This window comes from Euprymna scolopes, chromosome 37, assembly GCF_053919585.1.
Source record: "Euprymna scolopes isolate OS-2025 chromosome 37, ASM5391958v1, whole genome shotgun sequence".
Classification (NCBI taxonomy): domain Eukaryota; kingdom Metazoa; phylum Mollusca; class Cephalopoda; order Sepiida; family Sepiolidae; genus Euprymna; species Euprymna scolopes.
The window spans coordinates 49,712,465-49,736,090 of record NC_136518.1 but is presented as its reverse complement, the minus strand read 5'-3'; the positions used below and the strand labels follow the sequence as shown (position 1 = coordinate 49,736,090).

Sequence of the window (23,626 nt, the reverse complement as noted above, 5' to 3'; positions counted from 1 at the left end):
TTTAACTTTGAAATAATATTTTCATCACCTTTAACTTTGAAATAGCATTTTCATCACTTTAACTTTGAAATAACTTTTTGATCGCTTTAAGCTGCGTTTTTGTTAGTGCTATAGTTTGCGCGGACAACATTATTAACCAAAAAAAAAAAAAAAAAAGAAACATATTTAAAAAAATATTGAGTGTCATGAATGACACAGCCATTTTTCAGTACCCCTGAAGAGCTGACAGCAACAGGGCGGTAATCAATGACACAGACTGACAACCTGGGTGTACCAGGTTCGAATTCAGTTCGTTCCACAGGAACATTTTCACTTACGAATGTTGGCAACCTTCACTCACTGTAAGTATCCAATGTATTTCTAGAAATAATTCTAACTAGAAAGATACTGTGGAAACGAATACCAACAATAGAGCCATTGATTCATAGGAAATGAATGAATCATGCTTAAAAACAGCAGTGGGGAGGTGACGGCGACTAAATGGTTTACAATACGGACCAGCAATTTGGGTGTGCTAGGTTCAAACCCAGTTCAGTCTACCGAAATACTTGCACTTAGGGACATTGGCAACGTTCATGTGGTGTCTCCAGTAAGTTACTGATATCGTTCTAGAAATTATCTCTCTCTCTCTCTCTCTCTCTCTCTCTCTATATATATATATATATATATATATATATATATATATATATATATATATATATATATAAAGGACAAAATGTGTGTGTGTTTCGCAAAAACTTCCAACAGATGTGTCAGAACGTGACGAAACTGGTATCGTTTTAAGTCTCGATCTGTCGAACGACAAACATCGAAAAATTGGCCCAAATCATTAATTCCTTCACCCTCATCTGGTCAGTTTTCTACAAGGAGAGCTCACTTTTTTTTTGCCAATATTTTCGCAAGTCATATTCTCCTTTCGATTGATTAGCCTTAATTTCAACGTTCGTGACTTCCGGTTACGTTTTTTTTTTTTTAAACCTTTTTCTCCTTTGTGTTACGGTTCGAGCCTGCCTGCCTACTACCACTTTTTTTAACACCTCTCTCCACACAATTGTCTACTGTTGTTTTGATTCCCCCCTCCCGCTACTACCACTTTTTATTTCGGGGTTCCTTACTACACCGCCTCTACACACCTGGGCAACGGCAGGTACTCCCGCTAGTTCTTAATAGAAAGCTATTGAGATAACGAATGCCAACAAAAATCATTATGATGAATGACGCCTAATAGCAGCAGCAGCAGCAGCAGCAGCACAATAAGTGCCTAGTGAAGGCAGAGGCCGCATCCAAGAACCGCAACTGAAAATCCCTTAAGGTTTCATTCTCCTACTACCCCTCTCCACGACCATCATTACCCCACCAATAACCTTAAATCATGTCACCTTTTTTTTTTGTCTTTTCAACAATATCATCATTATTTTCATGGCATAGTGCCAATCTATGGTCCCCCTTCACCTGACTTTCATGAAAAACAGTCGTCTAACTGAAACCACTATCAATAATCCCACCCCCCCCCGTTCTTTATCTGTGCCTAAACCTAAACGTAGATTCCATGAATAAAGCTTCTTTCTTACAACTGCACACCTGTGGAACTCTCTTCCATTTCCCTGCTTTTCTGGTCAAGATCAAAGTGTAGTATCTGTTCTTCAGATGCTGCACTTCCATTTCTTGTTCTCTTTCGGTGGAGGAGCAGTCCTTCACGACTGAGACAATTTTTTTTTTTGTACCTTTTCTCCACGTTAAAAAAACGACCCTGGTGTCTAACTCTGTCCCGTGGGGAGGCATAGTAAATAGGTACAATATAGTCGTCTTTAAGTCCAACGGAAACAATTTCTTGATAAGCTGTCCCCTTAAGTAATCCAGTTTACCCACTGCCCGCTACTAACGATTACTACGATATTATCCCATTTGCTACTGTACACTCATTGACCCTTATCCTCGAGTGGCCCTTCCATTCCCAAACTCCACTACTATTTTTTTTGCTTTCACTTTAATCCTTCTTCCACTTCAAAAGAATGACCATCAAAGTGCAATTCCTCCATATCCTCTGCTTAAGCTGATATCCAATATAAAAAACAACATATATGACTTATTAATGGTAGCAGTTAAAGGCTTATACGACCGCTTAGGATGATATCTTAAATCCAATTGATTTTCAAAGCAGATAAAACTGTAATTAGTTTAACAGAAGTATATCCAACACAGAGTGTTTTCATTGGATAACAGACATCAAATCGCTCCTCATAAAAACATAAGCTCACACAGTAAGAAAATAGTCCATCAAAATGCAATTGCTACAATACATCCTGCTTAGGCTAATAGCCGATCTATAAAAAAAGATGTGCCTTACTGATGGTAGACGTTTAGCGTGCCGAAATTGTTTTTATGATTTATTATTTCAAAATTTTATTTCGTTTAAAGTTGTGACACACGAAATATGACCGCTTGTCACTTAACTCTGTGTGTGTGTGTGTGTGTGTGTGTGTGCGGAGGGGTTTATCATTGAAAAGATAAAAAAAAATGACTTACACTACCACTAACCCAAAGTCCGAGTGGCGATACTCCCAAGACTTAAAGCTTGTGGTAGGGTTAGTAATTTTATTTACTTTTATTTATTTATTTTTTTACTGTTTTTAATTTAATTTAATTTTTTTTACTGTTTTTAATTTTATTATTATTTTTTTTTTTTTACTGTTTTTAATTTAATATTTTTTTTTTACTGTCAAGTGGTTACATCTTTTAAAACGTTTCACATGAACGGTTGCAATTATTATAACTTTATGTTCTCAATGGTATTATTATTATTTTTTTCATAGTCATACGGTTTTAATACTTAAATAATACTTTAATAATTTAATATATATGGCGTAATCATGCTGACACACCAGTTCTCTTTAGATCACCGAAGTTAAGCAATGTTGAGCCTGGTCAGTACTAAAATGGGTCACCAGTTTTTTTTGTTTTTTTTTACACAGTGATTACCACTTATCAAGGCCCGGAAGCCACTCAGGGATAAGGGTTATTGCAAGTACATTACGTTAGTGTGGAGATTTGATGAAGTGTTTTGGAAATTTCATGTGTTGTATGTGCTCTCCGATTATCTCGACATTGTTTCCAGTCGTCCTTGCCACTGGACTCAAGCAGTGTCGATTTAGGAGAAGTGTGGGTTAAGATTGTGCAACACTTGCCTCCTAATTACATGTGCAGCTACGCTTACAGGGTGTTTTCCATTGCCTTTCGAGGCTGAATGGAGGCTTCCGCCTCCTTCCATGGTTTTAAGTAAAAATACATAATGCCAAAGCCGGTTTCACTATAAATAAGTTGGGTTTGTATTACTGTACACATAGATTCGAAAAAGTTGTCAAAAAACAAATATATAACAAATAAATGTTATCAAAAGCAAGATAAGTTACTTTTCTACCTAACTGGATATATTTTTTGTGTTTTTATTCAATGTAACATGTTTATTCAGCTCGAAAAACATGCAGTGTTTACCGATGTATTGGAAAATTCAAAATGGCGCCCGACTGTCTGTTTAACACGGTAGGTTTGGGAAAAGATGTTATAAATAATAAACTAGACAAAATACTATTAAAAAAAACAACCGAATATATGTCAACTTATGTCACGGTAACATATATTGAGGGAATTTCTAACAGTATTTTGTCTAGTTTATTATTTATAATACCTTTTCCCAAACTTCCCCTCTCCGAGAGAGAGTCAGCCGCCATTTTGAATTTTCCAATACATCGGTGAACACTGCATGTTTTTCGAGCTGAATAAACATGTTACACTGAATAAAAACACAAAAAATATATCCAGTTAGGTAGAAAAGTAACTTATCTTGCCTTTGATAACATTTATTTGTTCTATATTTGTTTTTTGACAACTTTTTTGAATCTATGTGTACAGTAATACAAACCCCCATTTATTTGTTATATATTTGTTTTTTGACAACTTTTTTGAATCTATGTGTACAGTAATACTAACCCAATAAGTTTAACGATTACTTTGGGGTCCCATCCTTCTAATGAGCCCCTCCGGCATTATGATTTCGGTTTGTATGTAGGACAGAAAGGGGGAAGGGTACAGCGCGACAAAATGTAACTTGATATTCAATTGTTCCACGCAACGGATAACAAAATTCTTTAACTCTGTGTTTGTTTATCCTACGTGAAAAAAAAAAAAAGAAGAAAAGAAGAAGGAAAAAAAAAATGGTCTTTCCCCCAACTTTTGTACTGAGAGTTGCTGACCCTGACACAAATGACAAGATATTTTTATTTCTTTCCCACCAGGAAGATGTGTCACAAAACTGAAAGGCAGGAAGAAAGTGAGGACAGCCGCATACTGGCTCGACAAAAAAAAAAAAAAAAAAAAAAAAAAGCCTGAGCAACCCCATCGGCATTTCACGGTTAAGGTTCTTCGGGTGATTGGATTGGCAATAAACCAATTCCTTCTCAAAGAGAGGAAATAAAGCCTAGAAAGCTGCCCCCTTCCCCCCGCCAAACTGAACCGTACCATAACTAATTTCGATAATCATTACTATTACCGACATAAATTATTTTAGGCGATCACGCATATCAATCAATCTACTCGAGCGTGGCCTATGTTAATAGAAGGCCCTTCCATTAAAGTCGTGTGACCTGCTGACGTCGCAGAATAAAGTACAATGGCCATGATTGGGTAATAGACAATTAATATGAGGATAATTATTTTCTGTTTAAATGCTCAAATGAATTGCCGAGAGATTTATAAAACTGGTCCAACTATGATTGTGGTTTCTTTTCTGAAAGATAAAGAATTATTTTACATTTGCAATTAAAAGGACATATATATATATATTTTTTTTGCCAGGAAGATACTGTAGAGAAGTTGTTTTTTTTTTTAAGTGTATCTAATTATTAATTTTAAAATGCACCCGTTTTGAAAATAATCCCCGTAATAGTCGTCTGTCGCCTAACCGTGGCCATTGTACTTTATTCTATGACGTCAGCAGGTTACGTGACTTTGGGGGAACGGCCTTTCATTCGAGTAGGTTAATGCGCGCGATCACCTTATTTTAAAGGAAATACACTTGGGAAATTAATCAAAAACAATTTAGTTTTGTTTGTGACCTATTTGCCTTAAAGAAATTGAAAAGACAGTATAAGCAATTAAATTTACTGTAAATAGATAACATGAGTAAAATAGTTATGTTGTATACTTGTTTCGGTGTTTGTGCAGTATTATGGGATTTCAAAATAAATAAATAAATAAATAAAATGCATTTACGTACTTAAGTACGTAAATAATGTTTTAACCTAAAATGCATTTTTTTTTTTTTTTTAGTAAAAAAATTTTGCGTTAGTAAAAATTCTAAAATTACGAAAAATGATAGAATAGTAGACCTGCTAGAATTAATTAAAAAAAAAAAAAAGAAAAAGAAAAAAGGTAAAACATAGATATTAGAGGTCAGGTCTGCCATTTTCTATTTTTAAATGATGGATTTGTCAAAATCATAGATTGCAATTACCTACCCTGACTTTTTAAGAACTCCTTGAAACAAAACCCAATACGACAAAATTTCATTTTTACTTATAATTATTTTTGGATCATTTATCGCAATTTTTGTAATTTTACTAATGCAAATAGCAAGTCAGACAACCCCACTGCATTTAATCTATTTATTACCTTTCTGACTTTTATACCGATTTATACGTTTTTCTTTCTATTCTTTTCTTTTTTAAACTTTCCAGTTTGAAACGTTTTCGTTCTTATTTAAATTTATCAACCCAAACGTTATTTTATATAAACATAAATTTTGGTGAGAACACTGGCGAAGCATAAGATTTTTCCTGTCTTTTTGTGGTAGTGATAAATTATTATTATTCACTCACTAGGAGTTCTCACACAGGCCATCACTATCAATCACTCACTGGCAATAATCTGTGCTGTTCCTTGGAGTCTAAGTGACACTAAGTCTCCCAAAAGACTTTTTGCGGTTTCGGTTTTCTTGGTTCTCTGTGGTCGTATTCTGTTTTTGTTTTATTCCTATTGCAGCAGTTTATGCGAGTTGGTTTCCGCATTCTAGGATTTTCCTTAAGATTTCAGCCGTTCTCATTATTGCTGTCTCAGCCTTCTCTCTGATTCCAATTTCTTTTATCGAAGTTTTGCGGAGTGTTCCAAATGTTCCTAGGATTATTGGTGTTTTCTTGACTTTCTTCATCGTCCATATTATTATTATAAATCTATATATCTATAAAAATGAGAATGTGCATGTTTGAAAAGACACTTCTCAACCTATATACTCAACGAATTTTTGATCTACTGACTTGAAATTTGGTAAATAGGATAATCAGACACGTAGAAAACCTTTTAATCTGTTTCCACCCAGAAAAATGGGCCGCTAAAGGGCCAAATTTGAAAAATTGGTACGTGAGTGGAGGGGGGGGGTCATCAGATTTTTATCTGGTTGCCAACTGTTTCATGAATGCGCATGCGTGGCAGTGAAACATGACAGCTTCTTTATGTTAAGAAAAAGATTGTTTGAAAACACTTTCTAAATGTCGTCTCAAGCTGGCCTAATGGTTATCGTACTTGACTCACTGTCTTTAGGTTTTGATTTTGATCTCAGCTCGAGTAGTTTTTCTTTTTTTTTTCTTACAATAAGTGAACTGTTTAGAAAAAAAAATAATAATACTCGCATGCATATATTCCAGTTCTTGTATTAATTGAAATACAATATTCATGCGTGTTTTACGACCGGGCAACGGCGGGCGGCCTGCTAGTATTCTCTACCTGTATTCTCATCATTCAAACTACCGTATTAATTTAGGCTGTTATTTTCACAGCCAATGTAACATCTTCAGGTGCATCTTTACGTTGCTCTCGAGAACCTATACTGTTACGTTCATTGGTTAGTATCAGAATGAAGACGACGCAGAACTAAATGTAATCGCAGCATTATTGAGCGGCCATCTTTTTTTTTTCTTTTTTTTTAATTCATGTTCACCCCTTACAAAGCATATTGCCACTTTGACGTAAGGGGCTACTATTTGGAGCCATGTCTAGGAAAGATTTATGTTACATTTAAACTTCTGCATATCAGTACAACCAGGGAAGCAGGCAGCAGGAACGGAATTCCAAAGTTTAGCTGTTCAAGGAAAGAAACTATTAGACTAGAAAGCTTTCTGGCATTTAGGAACATCAACAGTGAAGGGGTGAGATCTTATTGCTAAGCGTGTTTGTCGAGGATATGTATGTTGAGGGGGTACAAGTGAAACGAGTTCATCAGAACACATCCCATTAAAATATTTGTAAAACGGGCACAGTGATGCAACATAGCGGCGATGGGACAGGAGCTGGAGCTTAGTTGATAAAGTGGGACCGATTAGATTGACAACTCTTTTTTGGACCCTATCTAAGAGGGAGAGACTAGTGGTAGATGCACCAGCCCAGATGTGGCAACAATACTCCATGCATGGGCGAATGGTGGCCTTATAGAGGTACAGGATACTCTCAGGTGTGAGTAGTCTTCTAGCTCGATAAAGAGAACCCACTTTCTTTGCAGCAGCCTTTGCAATGTCCTCTATGTATTTGTTCCAGTTCATATTTCCCGCAAATGTTAGGCTGGGGAGTTTAAGTCCTCTTTTTATAGGAGAGTTACGTAGAAAGAGGAGAGGGCTAGGGAAGGCAGTGGTGGGGGGTTTGGTTATACATAGAATATACAGAGTTTGAAAATATGCACCTAAAAAAGAGTGTAGGTTACATCGGCCGAAACGTTGTGAAAATAGCAACCGAGATGAGAATAGTAGTCCGCATAAACCAAATACTATAAATGACCAATCCTCACCTGAAAATTTCTGAAGCAAAAGATTCTCGAGTGCTGACTTACCTACAGTTCATTACTAAACGCACATCCATTTACCAGGAGAACGAAGAAAGTTTTGTAAAAATAAAGAAAAACAATTTTAAATCTTACGTGGTGTGGGTCGGGGTTTTAGAAGCTGATCCTCGCGCCTACTACCACCTCATTTCCAACACGCTTTTTTATTGTTACCGGGTGCACCCACACGCCCGCTATTGCTATACACCTATGCAAACCTTGTTCATCGTAATTACACTGTCACGTGACAAAACCCCTTAAGTATAATACCCTACATTCCAGACACCATTGTTAAGACCCGAACCAGCTTACCTACCACAACAAACAAACAGTTTAAAAAAGAAAAGAAAAATAAAAAAGAGAAAGAAAAAAGGTATTTTTGGATTTTAAAAACCTATATAAATATATAAAATTATGTCGCCCCGATTTTAAAAGTGAGATCCAAATAGCATTTAAGCTGTCAAATCAAACTAGAATTCCGAATAGCCAATTTTCATTTGTTATTTTTCTACCGTGTTCTTGTTAATTAACTAATGTACTTTGCTAAAAAAAAAAAAGAAGGAAAATGTGACAGAGCGCGTATGCAGGTATGCAAATGCATCCGAAATGACGTCACTGTAAGGAAAAAGACTATTAGTGGGGAAGATTGCTGAAACAATCTTTCATTTGGTGATACAAGCACCACAATTGGTGCTTCAGAACTCTCTCTCTCTCTCTCTTTCAGAAAAGCACGTTAGCTAACTTTAAAAACAAAATGGCCGCCATTTTTCAAGATAGCCGCCATTCGTACCAGTACGAAACAATATTTGCACTAAATATTATCAAAGTAACAACATTTTTATTTTTATTTATTTTTTTTTAACATGAAGTTCACCACTTATCAAGGCCACTCGGGGATAAGTATTATTGTGTGTACAGTAATCAATGGGATAGTGTAGTAATAGTATTGGAGAATTGATAAAGTGTCATTACTTAAGGGGACGGTTCATCAGGAATTTGTTTGTGTTGAACTTGAAGACATCCAGGTTGAAGTCGGGAGGGAAACAGGCAAGTGGAACAGAGTTCCACAGGCGTGCAGTTCTAAGAAAGAAGCTTTATTCATGGAATCTACATTTTGATTTAGGCACAGATAAGGAGTGGGGAAAATTATTGACAGTGGTTTCAGCTAGTTGGGTGTTTTTTGAAAGAGATTGGCGAGGGGGGACCAGAGAATGGAGCTTGAACGAGCACTTGCCATGGAAATGACGATAGAACAAAGATAGGCTTGCTACGTCTCTTCTGTGGGAAAGAAGTTGCGGGGAAGAGAAGAGGGCATCCCTCACCAAGCCACGGAGTCTATTTTGTACTCTGTCAAGGCAGGATAGGCTGTTTTTAGCAGCTCCTGCTCAGATGTTGCAGCAGTACTCCATCCTTGGACGTACTTGGCTTTTATATAGATAGAGAATTGCATCATCAGTGAGATATCTTCTGGAGCGTTAGAAGGATCCCACCATTTTCCCAGCAACCTTGGCCACAGACTTGATGGATGTGTTCCATTTAAGATCAGGAGTAAAGGTCAAACCCAGAAGCTTATCAAAACATGGGGCCTCCCTTAGACGAGAGCCATGCATTTCAATTGATGCCAGATGGGGATCAGAGCGTTTATGATGTAGAGATAGGAGCTTGGTCTTAAATGCATTAAAGGTAACCAGCCACCTCTTCCCCCACTGAACCACGCGCTCAAGATCAGAGGAGAGAGAATCAGAGAGAACGTCATCATTTATGGCCTTTGATGTGTTGCTATAGATAGTCGTGTCATCAGCATAGATGTCAACGAAAGATTTTAGTATGTGTTTTGGGAGATCATTGATGTAGATCAGGAAGAGAGTTGGGCCCAGTATGGACCCCTGAGGGACTCCAGCATTAATACTGTGGGCCTCTGATTTCTGCGCATCAACCACTACTCTTATGAGCCTATCAGAGAGAAATGACTTAATGATCGAGAAAACATTTCCAGTTATACCGTAGCTGGAAATCTTGTGTAGTAGGCCTTTATGCCAAACCTTATCGAAGGCCTTTGATATGTCAAGAGCAATTGCCCTAGAAATTAAGCCTTTGTTGAAAGATTCACTAATCCTATGAGATATAACAGTTAGCACATCTGCTGTAGATCTAGCAGAACGGAAACCATATTGCGTGTCGTTAAGAAGGTTATTTCTGCTGAGGTGGTTGACTACTTCTCTATTTAATATGGATTCCAGCAACTTACTCATGACACACAAGAAACTTATTGGTCTGTACTGAGAGGGAGATGACTTATCACCTGAATTCTTAAATACAGGACATACTGATGAGGTTTTCCAGGGTGTCAGGAAGCACTTCTCCTCAAGGCAACGCTTAAACAGTTTGGTAAGTATGGGGCAAGTTCTGATTGTAATTTTTTTAACACTATAATTGGAATATCGTCAGGACCAGTTGCTTTACTGGAGTCAAGGTTCTTGATTAGCTTGGCGACCTCATGCACAGATATTTGAATGTTGCATAGCATGTTGTCTGTTATAGGAGGGAATACGTGGAGTTGATGGCCTTCATCACACAGGGTAGAATTTGCAGCAAAGTTCTTGGCAAATAGTTTGGCCTTGTCGGATGCTGTCGAGATGACCTCTGGTCCATTGATAATGGTTGGGATAGAACGCACGTTTCTGTTCAGGATCCTATTTGCTATTTGCCAGAACTGGGGGGAACCAAGCCGCTGCTCAGCTACTTTGGATTTAACGGATTAAGCATATAGTTCTCTTGCATTTTTTATTACTCTTTTACAGTGGTTGCTAGCGGTCCTGAAAGCAGCTTTAGTTTCAGTGCATCTATTACGTTGGTAGCTATGGAAAAAGTGATTTCTGTGTGCGATGTCAGCAGCACATTCAGGGGAGAACCATGGCTGGCTGTTAGGTTTTTGTTGGAATTTTTTGATGGTATGAATTGGTCTATGCCTACAAGTAACCATTCGGTCAGGTCTGATACTACAGAGGACACATCCTTTTTAAACATGGAATGGAGAGGTAGATCAGATATGAATGTACGGAAGCTATCCCAGTCCGCCATAGAGTATTGGTATACAGTACGGTGGAGAGGTACGTCTGTAGATTTGTTATATTTCATTTTTATCTTAACTGATACAATGCAGTGGTCGGAGGATTCCAGAGGAGATAGAACGGAACATGAGCATAGCTCAGTGGAAGTGGATAGAAAAAGGTCTAGAAGGCTTGCGTGCTGACCAGTAGTACGGGCACATGGGTGGGCTTGTGAACAATCTGAGTGAGGTCATAGGCAATGGCAAAATCATTCTACATTATGGACATTGAAGTCACCGCAAATGTGAATGTTAGGCGATGGATGAGCAGACAGGATGTGGTCAATTTTCTCAGATATACTCTTAAAGACATTAACTCCGCTGTTGTGGGGGCGATAGAGGGCAAATATAGATGCGGTGGTGTAAGTAAGTGCAACCCGGAAGCACATATAAGGTAGATTAGAGTCTTCTCTGGAGATATCCCTGCCACACGGGAAGCCATCTTTAATGTAGGCACATATTCCATGCCCGTGGCGATTTTGGGGGTCAGATTTAGATGTTAAGTTAGAGTATCCTTTAATTATGAACTCATCTAGGGAGTTGGTCAGCCCTATCTCAGTTTTGCTTAGAAAGAATATGTCAGGTTTCGTCTCCTGTAATTGGGTTTCAACCTCTGGAAGGTTAGAACGTAGACCCCTGATGCTGGAGAAGGAGACATGGTAGTAGGGGTCTACGTTGGAGGATGAGGTTCTAGGTTTATTCGTGTTTTCTTTGAGATATTTCATGTTGAGGATTTTGGGATTTGTGGATCAGGTCAGCATACTTGGTTAGAGAGGGAAAGTAAGAGAGGAAAGACTGGAATTTTTTTTTTTCTGTGATCTGTACATCAAAATATGTTTTTTGACAGGAGGGATCGATTTCTGCAATCAAAATTTCAATATCATTAAGCATTATAGTGATATAATGACAATAAAAAGAGAGAGAGAACACGATCACGTTCAGGACGATCATGTTAGAGAGGTTGGTACCGTTTACAAGAAGACACGCGTAGTGGGAGAATGAGGAAATAGGGGGATATATTTAGGCATTTATTTGTTTCCCCACAAAAGCTAATGTGGCACAAGGTCGTTTTTAATGTGGGGAGAAAACCAGCCCCCCTAAAAGTAGGGCAAAAAGGGGGCACTCTGGTTGAGACCAAAAATAATAATTGTCCCAGTATAGAGGGTTTCCCCTCCATTAACCGGGACAAATTACCTTAAGTGCAGCATCTGCAGAACAGATACTACACTTTGATCCCAGCCCAAAGGCAAAGAAAGGGGTCTTAAGAGTATGAAAGTTAAAAAGAGGGTAAGGATCAAGAAAGTTACCTTATTTAAACTGGGGGGATTGAATTAAAGCCAAAGGAAGATGAAAATTAATAAACTAAAATGAAGGGGGGGGGCTAAAAACCCTATCTTATGGAAGGAGGGGGGTAACAAGAAATAAAAAAATATATAATTCACAAGCAGTTTCCAGTCGAATGTATATCTCCGTCAGGGGAGATAACAACATTAGGTTTTTGCAGCTCTTGCAGATAAGTGTTGACAGCTTTCTACATACAGCACCTGGTATTTCCAAATGATCACCTATCTGGTACTGACCAGACTCGACGTTGCTTAACTTCGGTGTGTCAACGTGATTATGACGTCGAGGCTTACACACACAAATTCTCTATTTTAGTAATTGTTTGCATCCGCTATCAATGGGGATAATTTTCCGCCCTTTCTAGTTGCACCCAGGACAATTATCCCAAGTCATTCCCTGCCTACTATGACTCTGGTAGTGTTGCTCCAGAGACGGGCGTTTTAGCTAATTGCGCACTTCGGACAATTGTGGCTATTGTTTTAAGAAGGGCGTGGAACTGGAGCATAAAATTCTAAATGAACAGCAAAAACATTGCAATATAATCGCCTTTAAAAGAAACAATCGTAACAGACAGAACAAATAGAACTAAAAAAAAATAAAAATTAAAAATAACAGAAAAAACAAAAGACTCATATTAATTTCTTGTTGTATGTTTATATTAATTTGATTAAAAAAGAAATCAACATTTTTGTTTAAGCTGCTTAATGACCATAATGCAACGTTGCTTTTTATTCTCTTAGGATTTAATCGCCGTTTCCATCAACCAAATAGAAAAAAATAAAGTGCACTCGAAGAGCACATTGCCTGCTACACATTATCTAAAGCAGAGATTCTCAACCAGGGGGTAAATTTATACCCAAATGTGTACTTTGAGATTCGGGGGGCATTTTCATTGTCCAGCGCCCTATATTTTATGTGAGAATAGGCTTTTGGATTTTATGTAGATTCTCTAACCTTTATTTTTATAGGTAGCGTACACACATCACACGCTTACAGACATCGAGTTTTATATATGTATACTAGCTGTCTCTCTCTCAACCGGAGGTAAATTTACCCCTAGGAGGAAAATGATATAGTCAGAGATACATAACTGAAGTACCTCATAATTTAAAAATAAGTATTTCTTTTCAGATTATGTCATGTCTAAGAAACGTATATACCTGGATTCATATGTCCAATATGATTGGCTTCGTTGTGGCGGAAAGCCGATGATAATATGAAAGTAATTTTATCAGAAACAGCTTCTTGTATATACAAACTTATTGACTCGATTGAATCGACAGTGTTACCACCGAAAATGCTTCGGGTGTTTCTCTTCGTTATTTTTTGTAATACAAATGAACTTCATAATTTTCTATTTAGAAAAACGTTTTGTTTTCTTTATTTTTGTGATACGAATGTATAATACTATTTTTAATACAAAACCGAAAATCTTAAACAATGAAAAGCTTCTTTTCGACCTTCTTGTTTTTCTGTCATTTTATGATGGCTGCGAAATTTTTGCATAGAAGTAAGGAATAAATGGAGAAATACACAAAGCCAAAGGACCAAAGATGGAGGAAAAAGTTTGAGAATGGCTTATTATTGAGGTTTGACTATGGCTCGAATTAGACCACTATTTTGTTTTTCGTTCTAACTCGACAGGCATTACACACTAGCGTTATTTAAAGTAACAAAAAACACACTTTAAAATAAGTTAAAACACCAAAAACTTATCTAGGTAGGTAGAAAAGTAACTTAGCTTGTCTTTGGTAACATTTATTTCTTGTATATATAAATATATTTTTTCCACTCTCCTTTTCTACTTTGTTTGCTGTTCTGGAAAATCGTTAAATAAATTAACATTATTCATACAAATAAAATGTATACGTTTTTATTTATTTAAACATCAGAAGGTTTAGAGCAGAGGTTCTCAACTAGGGGTAAATTGATCTCTAGGGGTTAAATAATTGAAGTACCTGATAATTCATAAATAATTATTTCTTTTCAGATTGTGTCATGTCTAAAAAAACGTAATACAAATTAACTTCATAATTTTCGAATTAGAAAAAGGTTTGATTTTCTTTATTTTTGTGATACGAATTTATAATATGTATTTTTATACAAAAAACCTAAAGTCCTAAATTAAAAGGTTCTTTTTGACCTTCTTGTTTTTCTGTCACTTTCTGATGGCTATGAATTTTTTTGTATGGGAGCAGGGAGTAAATGGAGAAATAAATAAAGCTGAGCAGGTCAATGATGGAGGAAACGTTGAGAATGGCGGATCTAAAGCATAGCCAGAGGAGAACTGCCTTTTGCAACATCATAGTCACCGAGGTTTGCGTCTGCACTCGATCGAACAGACCAAGGGCCGCTGTGGCAGCTCAAGGTCATCTTCTATCGAGGAAGAGACTGATCCGGTTCTGTTCTAGAACGTACATCCTCCCACTCAAGCAGAAAGAATAGAGGATGCCATGGCAGCTCCAAGCTCTCTTATGTCTGAATGTAAATATCCTCAGTCAGGAGGTGTACATATAGCAGCAATAAGCACTGATATTTATTTTCTTAAATTTTATTGAGATGATCTTCAATGTTTGTTTTTTTAATACTATTTTTTGTTCTGTGAAGATTTGTTTTTATATGCCGAGCTTTTCTGCTTGTGTGATAATAAAACTTCTTACATGATCTTGTGATGTTAGGCTGTATAAGGTGTTAACGTTAATCAAAATTGCCTGTTCCTTTTTTTCATTGGATTTTATCGATTATCAATACTTATCGAAGACATTCTGAAACTAAACCTATCTAAGAACACTGCTAGGTGTAAAATGTAAATTTGTGTGAAATTTCATAAAAATCGGCACATCCGTTTCAGCGTCCATAGGGAACGAACTCACACACACACATTTTATATAATAGAGAAGATAGATTTATATAGTCGATTTAATTTTCTTAAAAAATGTCTAAAATTCCGATATTTGTCAATATTCCTTCATTCGTGCCAGTCAGCTGTGTCATAAAGTGGCTTGTAGTATAGAATGCCACGGTTTAACGTAAAACCACACATAATTGCTAAAAACTGTTAAAGCTAAAATACTAGGGTTATGGCGATCGAACGTGTGAAACCGAAGGACACGTAATTACTGGGTTGGAAGGAATTGCTGGTATTTTTATGAGTTAACAAATGAAGTTAGTCTGAGAATGAGATCGTCAGTTAAAAACCAATCCTGAATCCACAAAGTGACAATCGCTCTCGAACTTAATTTGTGATTTTTACTAACAACAACAGCAATAATAAAAAAAAAAAAATTAAAAAAAAAAAGCCATCGATTTATTTTTAACGCTATTTTTCTACAAGAAGACAAAGGCTGGATAGACACAGTACTTTACTTGATTTGTAATTAAATTAATTTAATTAAATATAACACCGTTTAGTTGGATGAATTTAGTTGCCTTTAATTAAGTGGAGACGTTTAGGAAATCATTGCAGGTCAATTAAGAAAACTACTGTTCGTTCTATCAGGCATTCAGTAAAAAAAAAATACTTCCAAATAAAGAGATTAAATTCGTATAATTTGGATTATTCAGACTACTGTTCTTATCTTGTGTTATTTGTACAACATTTCGCCCTGTGTAACCTTCGACCTTCTTCAGATGTATCTTGCTGAACTCGGGGAATCTTTCTGTCGAACTCGGGAATATACAAAGACCTGTGGTGCAGTGAATAAAATACTTGGTAAAGACTTGTGGCGCAGTGGATAAAGTGCTTGGTTAATTCAAATCTAAGTAAAACTCTTCTGGAGGTTGAAAGTTCAATCCTCAGTGTAGGCGTCAATCAAAATTACAACTGGGAAGTAGTTAGGACTTCTACCCAGTCATGGCTAACAGAACAAGAGCATGCTACCCCATGTGGATTAAATAAAGGGTTCCATTTGAAATTTTGTGCAGATTTCCAAGTTCGACAGAAAGATTTTAGAGTTCGAAAAGATAAGATGGAGAAGGTTGGAGGTTACATTGGCTGAAATATGAAAATAACACTGAAGATGAGAACAGTAGTCCACAAAATCCCAATATTCAGTCGTCATCTTAAAAATTCAGAAACAAAAGAGACTAAATGTTGACCAACTTTATATAAGTCCACTGAACAAACGTTGAAAATGGACCAAAAAAGCTCACCGTAGAAAATTGATTAAACATGTTCATCACTATGGCTATGACAACAGCATATTCTTTTCATTGTTTTGACTCTCGAGTATATATCTGACACAGTTAATCAACCAAGAACCACACCACTCTATATAAAAGCGTATAAGATATCAACGAATACACACTCGAGAGTGAAAACAATGAAAAGAATACACTGTTGTCCCAGCCGTACTCATGATTATCAAAATAAATTAAATAATTTTTCTATAAAAATTATATTTTTACATTTATCTTATAATTTTATATATGAAGTGAAGTCTAGAAAAAATGCTTCATCAGTCATAAAAGGCAAATATTGGTCTGTGTTATTTCAAAGAAAATTTTATTTTTAATAGATTTTATATTTAATCCAATCAACAGTTTTTTATTACTAATATCATAGAAGTTGGAAGAGTTACTTACAAAGTTCAATGATATATATATATATATATATATATATATATATATATATATATATATATATATATATATATATATGAGCAAACAGTTAATAAAATATGTTAAAAAACACTTTGAAATGAGTTAAAAACATATTTAATCTGAAAAGGAAACACTAGATAAATTGATAGTCCTTAATCTGCGGAGTTTCAAAGAAATACTTTCCTTCTCATCAGAGGGTAGGAATTAGCAAAATGCGGGATCGGATTTTGCATGCAGAAGTATTTGATGAAACAACAAGTAAGTCAAAGATCTTACTTGAAAACAAAAAAAGTGAAGCAGAGGGAATATGGTGAAGAAAAAAGGTGATTACACATGAATGGATAGTCTGGTGGAAGATAAAAAATCCAGTGACGGTAAAATCCAAATGTAAAACTTCAAGAAAGTTAAAAGAATTTCCATTTTTATATATATATATATATATATATATATATATATATATATATATATATATATATATATATATATATATATATATATATATAGTATAATCACATTGGTGCGCCTGTTCTCATAAGATTACCATGAAGCAATGATGAGTCTGGCCAGTTCCAGATGGATGACTATTTGGGAATAGCAGGCGCTGTATGTGCTCTCCGCTTATCTCGGCATTGTTTCCAGTCGTCCTGAAATTTCTACTTGCCAGTGGTATTTAACAGTACCGGCCCAGGAGAGGTGTGGTTGGAGTTTGCGCAACTCTTGCCACAAAATTTTCATACACGAGTCATAACGTCATCAGTGATGTTCGAGGTACTCATCGAAATCAATGGACGGACATCATACATATATCATTCAAACACGGTAGTGTTTGAATATATGGTTAAGTGGCAGTTTTAGTCATTTAGAACAGCTTTGGAACTTCATCGCTCACTCATTTTTTCGACCAAATTTCCAACAATTATTACAGTTTATAGATCACCTTCTCAGCTATATTATGAAAAAAAAATCAATTTTCGTTCAGTAAAACAAAAGTTATGATGAATTTACTGGTGTTCAAAATCGTAAAAATATGTAAGGAGATGAGCAACGTTTTTATTACTGGTTTTTATAGTAACCACGTCATTTCAGCGACTAGTGTTGCTACTAATTCACTGCTGTTGCAAAAAGAGAAGTAACAAGTGAAACAGAGAGAATGAAAGCATGAAGGAGATAATAAGGGGATTTTCTTGAATGCAGACGAGTGCTGTACATTGTTATTACATGTGCTTATGAGACCCCAAAAATAAGGCTGAAATTAAACAAAGAACAAGTGAATTTATTGGAAGCCTGGAAAAATCATAGATTACAATAGAAAAATGCGAGTATGAAAAGTAATATGGTTAAGCTTAAACATGGAAAAGTAAAGGACTAGTTATTAAAGCTGAAAAAGAAAAAGACAAGATATTCTAGTAAAAAATATAATAAATTTATAACTTTAAATAGTTTTAAAAAATTCAATTTATAACATTATATAATCAATTCTTAATGCTGCAATATTTTAAGTTATGAATTTATTATAGTTTTTTTTACTAGAATATATTGTCTTTCTTTTCCAGTTTTAAAAACTTGTCCTTCACTTTTTCATGTTTAAGCTTAACCATATTACTTTTTGTGCTTTCATTTTTCTATTTTAATATATATACATATATATATTTGTATATTTTGGCATCAAGTCGTTATTCAAGCACGTCTGATTGAACATGACAGAGTTATTCTTTTTTCTGAATATTTTAAAAATATCTTTTCAATTCACAGAGCGGTCTTTTTTATTTCAGCTTGCATGCTGTATATTATGGCGCCAAAATGTTTGGATGTACTGATAGAAAGCACTCAAGAAGAACATAGCTGAACAACAACTTTTGGGCACCATAATATACAACATGCCAACTGAAATAAAAAAGACCGCTCGGCGAATTGAAAAGATATCCAAAAAAAATCGGAAAAAAGAATAACTCTGTCGTGTTCAATCAGACGTGCTTGAATATATAAATTTGAAAGTCACTAGAATTTGAAAATATCAAATAATCATTGAAGTTGTACTCCTTGAAAAAGAAAAAAATGTATGTGCGTGTGTATGCCTGTGTATATATATACACACACACACACACATTGTTTTGATATTTTCAAATTTAACTGACTTTCAAACTTCAGATTTCAGATTCTTTCTTTTAAACCCTACTGCTTACAAATCCATATATTAATTACTTGACTAATTAATTAATTAATTAATTAATTAATTTCACCCTTTTAGCCTATTTAATTTAATTAAAAATGACTTATTTCACAAAACGTTTTATTATATATTTTCAAACTGATGCTAATCAGTGATACATGTTTCACTAATGCTTATCATCTGATGAAAAGAGTATCTTTGAAACTGCATGGATTAAGGAGTTTTCTTTATTATAATCTCTAGTTTGAATTTTTTATGGATACCTAAATATTGTAAATTATTACATTTTTATTTTTTATCATCAATTTTCTTGTTTTTTAATTGCTCTATCAAGTATACTGAACTTTCTATTATCGTTCTAAAATAAAGATAATACCTTTGTAATGTTAATTGTATTTTAGTTATCTATATAATAATATCATATTAGAAAACCGACGTATGAAACCTAAGACGTCAGCAACCAATAAAATTAATTCCCAAAACAATGATACCCTCTAAAAATATCTCTCACTCCTGGACAGGGTTCAAAAGAGAGCCGCCAACCTGATAGATCCTGAACTCTCAGCTAGGCTTCAACTTCTGTCCCATCGACGAAATGTTGCACCCTTCTGGTGTTTTACAAGTATTTTAATGGTATGTGCTCCGACGAACTACAAGCCCTTGTATCCCCTCGATGTAAATACCCTCGACAAACCCGACAAGCAGCAAAATCCCACCCCTACACAGTAGAGATCCCCAGATACCAGAAAGCCTTCTACTCTAATAGTTTCTTCCCGAGGACTGCTAGACTTGTGAATTCTCTTCTGGGTTCCTCTTTCCCTGACTGTACTGACATGCAGAAGTTCAATGCAATGTAAATAGACATCTTGCTGCTCAACTCTCTAGATAGTATCCCTACAATTATGTCCCAGACCGTAGCCCTCTATATCAAAGTGGTACTGTGTCTTGTTTGGGGTGAAAATGCAAAAAAGAATAAAAATAGTACTACTGATTTTAACGATCCTGCCAAAGCTCTCACTAAAAAATTTAATAACTTGCGTCCTTTACTTGATGCTCTCCTCCACTGCTCTAAAGATGATTCCAGAGTGAATCTAACAAGTTCATCGGCCAGTTTCAGTTTGAAATCTGATCGATCATTAGCCAACTTGAAAGGATTAAAGAGGAAATATACAGACATAAGATATGTGTACTCTTCATCCTCCTCCTTCTACTCATCATCATCATCATCATCAGTTTCACATCTGTTTTACATGCTGGCACGTGTTGGACGGTTTTTAATAAATGACTTCCAAGTTAACCTATTCCTGGCCAGGTCTTTATTTATCCCTCTTTCTAATGACTACTGTCTTGGAGAAGCACTCTGCTTTGACAAGCTTCTTGATCTGACCTTCACTCCTGATCTGAAATGGAGTACATACATCAAATCCGTTGCCAATGTTGCCAGAAAAATGGTTGGATCCTTCTATCGCTCCAATATATATCTCACTCTCAATGCAATCCTCTACCTGTATAAGAGTAAAGTACGTCCTAGGATGGAGTACTATTGCCACATCTGGACAGGAGCTGTTCAGAGCATCTTATCTTGCCTTGACAGAGCTCAAAACCAGCTTCAAAACCTAGTAGGTGACGCTCTTTTCTGTTTCCCTGCAACCTCTTTCCCACAGAAGAGATATTGCAAACTTGTTTCTGCTCTATCGTTATTTTTATGGCAACCGCTCGCTTGAGCTCCAATCTATGACCCCCCCCCTTTGTCAAACTTTCACAAAAAATACTCGTCTAGTTACAACCACTATCAACAATTTCCACCCACCCTCTCTCTGTGCCTAAATCTAAATGGGATGACTTTAAAAAATATCAGCAAAAAAAGCTACCCCTCCTTGTAGAAAAGGGCCCAGTTGAGGGTGAAGGAATTAATGTTTTTAGGCAATTTTTCAATATTTGTCGTCTGAAGGGTCGAGCTTCAAAACGATATCGCTCTCGTTCGTGAAAATCCCTTGCCTCTGTCGAAAGTTTTAGGCATACATACATACATACATACATTTATACAGACAGGTGAGCTTTATATGATAGATGACCAAAGATGATTTGCAAGTCAAAAAGGGACCCGTAAAATGTCCTATAATCGTCATATATCCTCAAAACTTTATATTCCAGAACTTTAAAACTTTTATTTGGACGAAAATATAAAGTTCACAGATAAATCTTGCAAAATCCAGTTATTTGCAAAACAATGAATCTTTCTTTTTCTTTTCTCTCCAGTATATCTATGTGTGTGTGTGTGTGTGTGTACACACACACACACACATATATATGTAAAAGTGACCTTTTGTGCGTGTGTGTGTGTGTGTGTGTGTGTGTGTGTAATGGTCTCTGCCAAACTACTCTCTCAATTTTTTGTTTATGGACCTGAAACGTGATATATAGGGTATTTGGACCTGCAGACCAAATTTGATTCGAGTTTTAGCCGGTAAAATAGCTGCTAAGGAGTCAAAATTGAAAAATTAGAACTCAGCAGGCATAAGTCGACTTAAAGTGTTCCTCTATGCATGCACAAATATACATTTATACGTTAAACTGCATTAATTTTTAACGTGTTGATATCTATCTATCCTTAGATTATACGGTAGTGGAAACTACTGGAAATCTTAATATTTTGGTTTGGATTCTAGCTGATGGTACCCAAGTCATTTAAAAAAAAACTTTTGAAATCTCTACTATATATTGGGTACAATATAATAATCAATAGAGAATGGGCTCTATAATAATAAATACGAAATCTGCATAAATTAAAATATCATATATAGAATTATTTTACGACCGGGCAACGCCTAGTTGTGTGCTAGTCTTATATAACAGTGCTTAAATCACAAAAGTTAGTTTTGTTCTTTTTCTCCTGACATTGTCACATGCGTCTCTCATCCCATATAACGAATTTGGAGAAGTCCAAGCACAAAGCAACTGCGGAATTTCTATGGGGCCCAATAGTGATACATAATGATGCGAAGTGGCCAAACATTTGAATATTATTAATCACTATTTGGTTGACTGGCTTCATTTGCATCGAATCCATAGAGGGTGAGAAAATTAATTAAATTAGACTCTATTTTAAACAGAGACATTCTCGATGTGTCAGCTGTCTGCACTGGGGATGGCTATACAACAGAAAAGAATAACACGCGTAAACAAATGAAGGAATTATAGAAATTAAAATATCGTCCGAATAAACAAAAATAATAATCATATATATATATATATATATATATATATATATATATATATATATATATATATATATATATATATATATATATATAATTCGTTGGAAAACTATTTAATCAGTAAGTCATTTAATCACCTGCAATAACTGTATCAACTTGCTTTCTCGAATTCACTATAGTCCTAATGTTATTTCAAGGATCATCAGTTGTTTACCATGACACATTGTTGCGGGGATTCAAAAACAAAACAGTATATTAAATCATGGCTCTCCAGCAGTGTTGATCAACCGCCACCTCCCTTAATCACAAGAAAAAAATGTTTTTGTTCCAGATCAATTTTGCCTATCTATCCATGTTATCAAAAGAAAAGAAAAAAAAATATATATATATTTAGATATAATTCCACATTAATATTTTCCAGAGGTGAGGCAACCAACGAAGATTTAATGAGGTTAATGCAAGAGTCCTCAATACCAAAGATATACTTTTTATTTGTTTTACATAAGAATTTACATGTTGCTACACATTCATGATTATGTTTCGGTCAGCCAGTTACAAGTAACTTGAGACCTCTTCAGGCGATATTGCTCATACAAAAGTGAAGAGGTCTCTAGTTCCTTGTAACTGGCTGCCCGAAACATAATCATGAATGTGGAGCGACATGTAAATGCTTATATAAACCAAATAAAATGTATGTATATACAGTAAGATAGAAAAATATATATGGCAATTAAGCTACACAATGAAATGCAGAATGAAATGCGGAATATTCTGTGTAGCTTAATTGCCATATATATTTTCATAACTTACTACCTAGCTCTACCTATGTATTGAGCACTGTTGGAGTAAATACTGAAAAGTTATGCATAAAATTATATCTTCATATATCAATTTATGTGATTAAATGAAGTAGTCATGTGTGTGTGTGTGTGTGTGTGTGTGTGTGTGTGTGTGTTACAGGAAACCAGGATAACGTTGGTAATGTCTGCTTCAAATCCAAAACAAAGGCGATCAGTCTCTGGTCACCTATGTTGGACTCTCTTCAACCTCGAGGAGACAGATATAAACAGAGGTTGAAGAGAGTCCACCATTGATAACCAGAGACTGGTATTCTTTGTTTTGGATTTTAAACCGACGGTACCGATGATTTTCTGATCTTCCGTAACACATATATCAATTAATATCACACTTAATTTAAATATTTCCTTTATAATCAAGCACTTTGCTGGGGTTCTTTCCCATGAACATTACACAGGTATATATATATATATATATATATATATATATATATATATATATATATATATATATATATATTAGCA

At 35.5% G+C, this 23,626-nt stretch overlaps 1 protein-coding gene and 1 pseudogene across 9 annotated transcripts in view; both read right to left on the bottom strand.

Annotated features, from left to right (window-relative positions):
* LOC145261151 (uncharacterized) overlaps positions 1–23,626 on the bottom strand; it is a 1,211,790-nt gene that overhangs the window by 271,663 nt on the left and 916,501 nt on the right. The window lies entirely within an intron of this gene.
* LOC145261374 (U2 spliceosomal RNA) lies at positions 12,093–12,230 on the bottom strand (annotated as a pseudogene).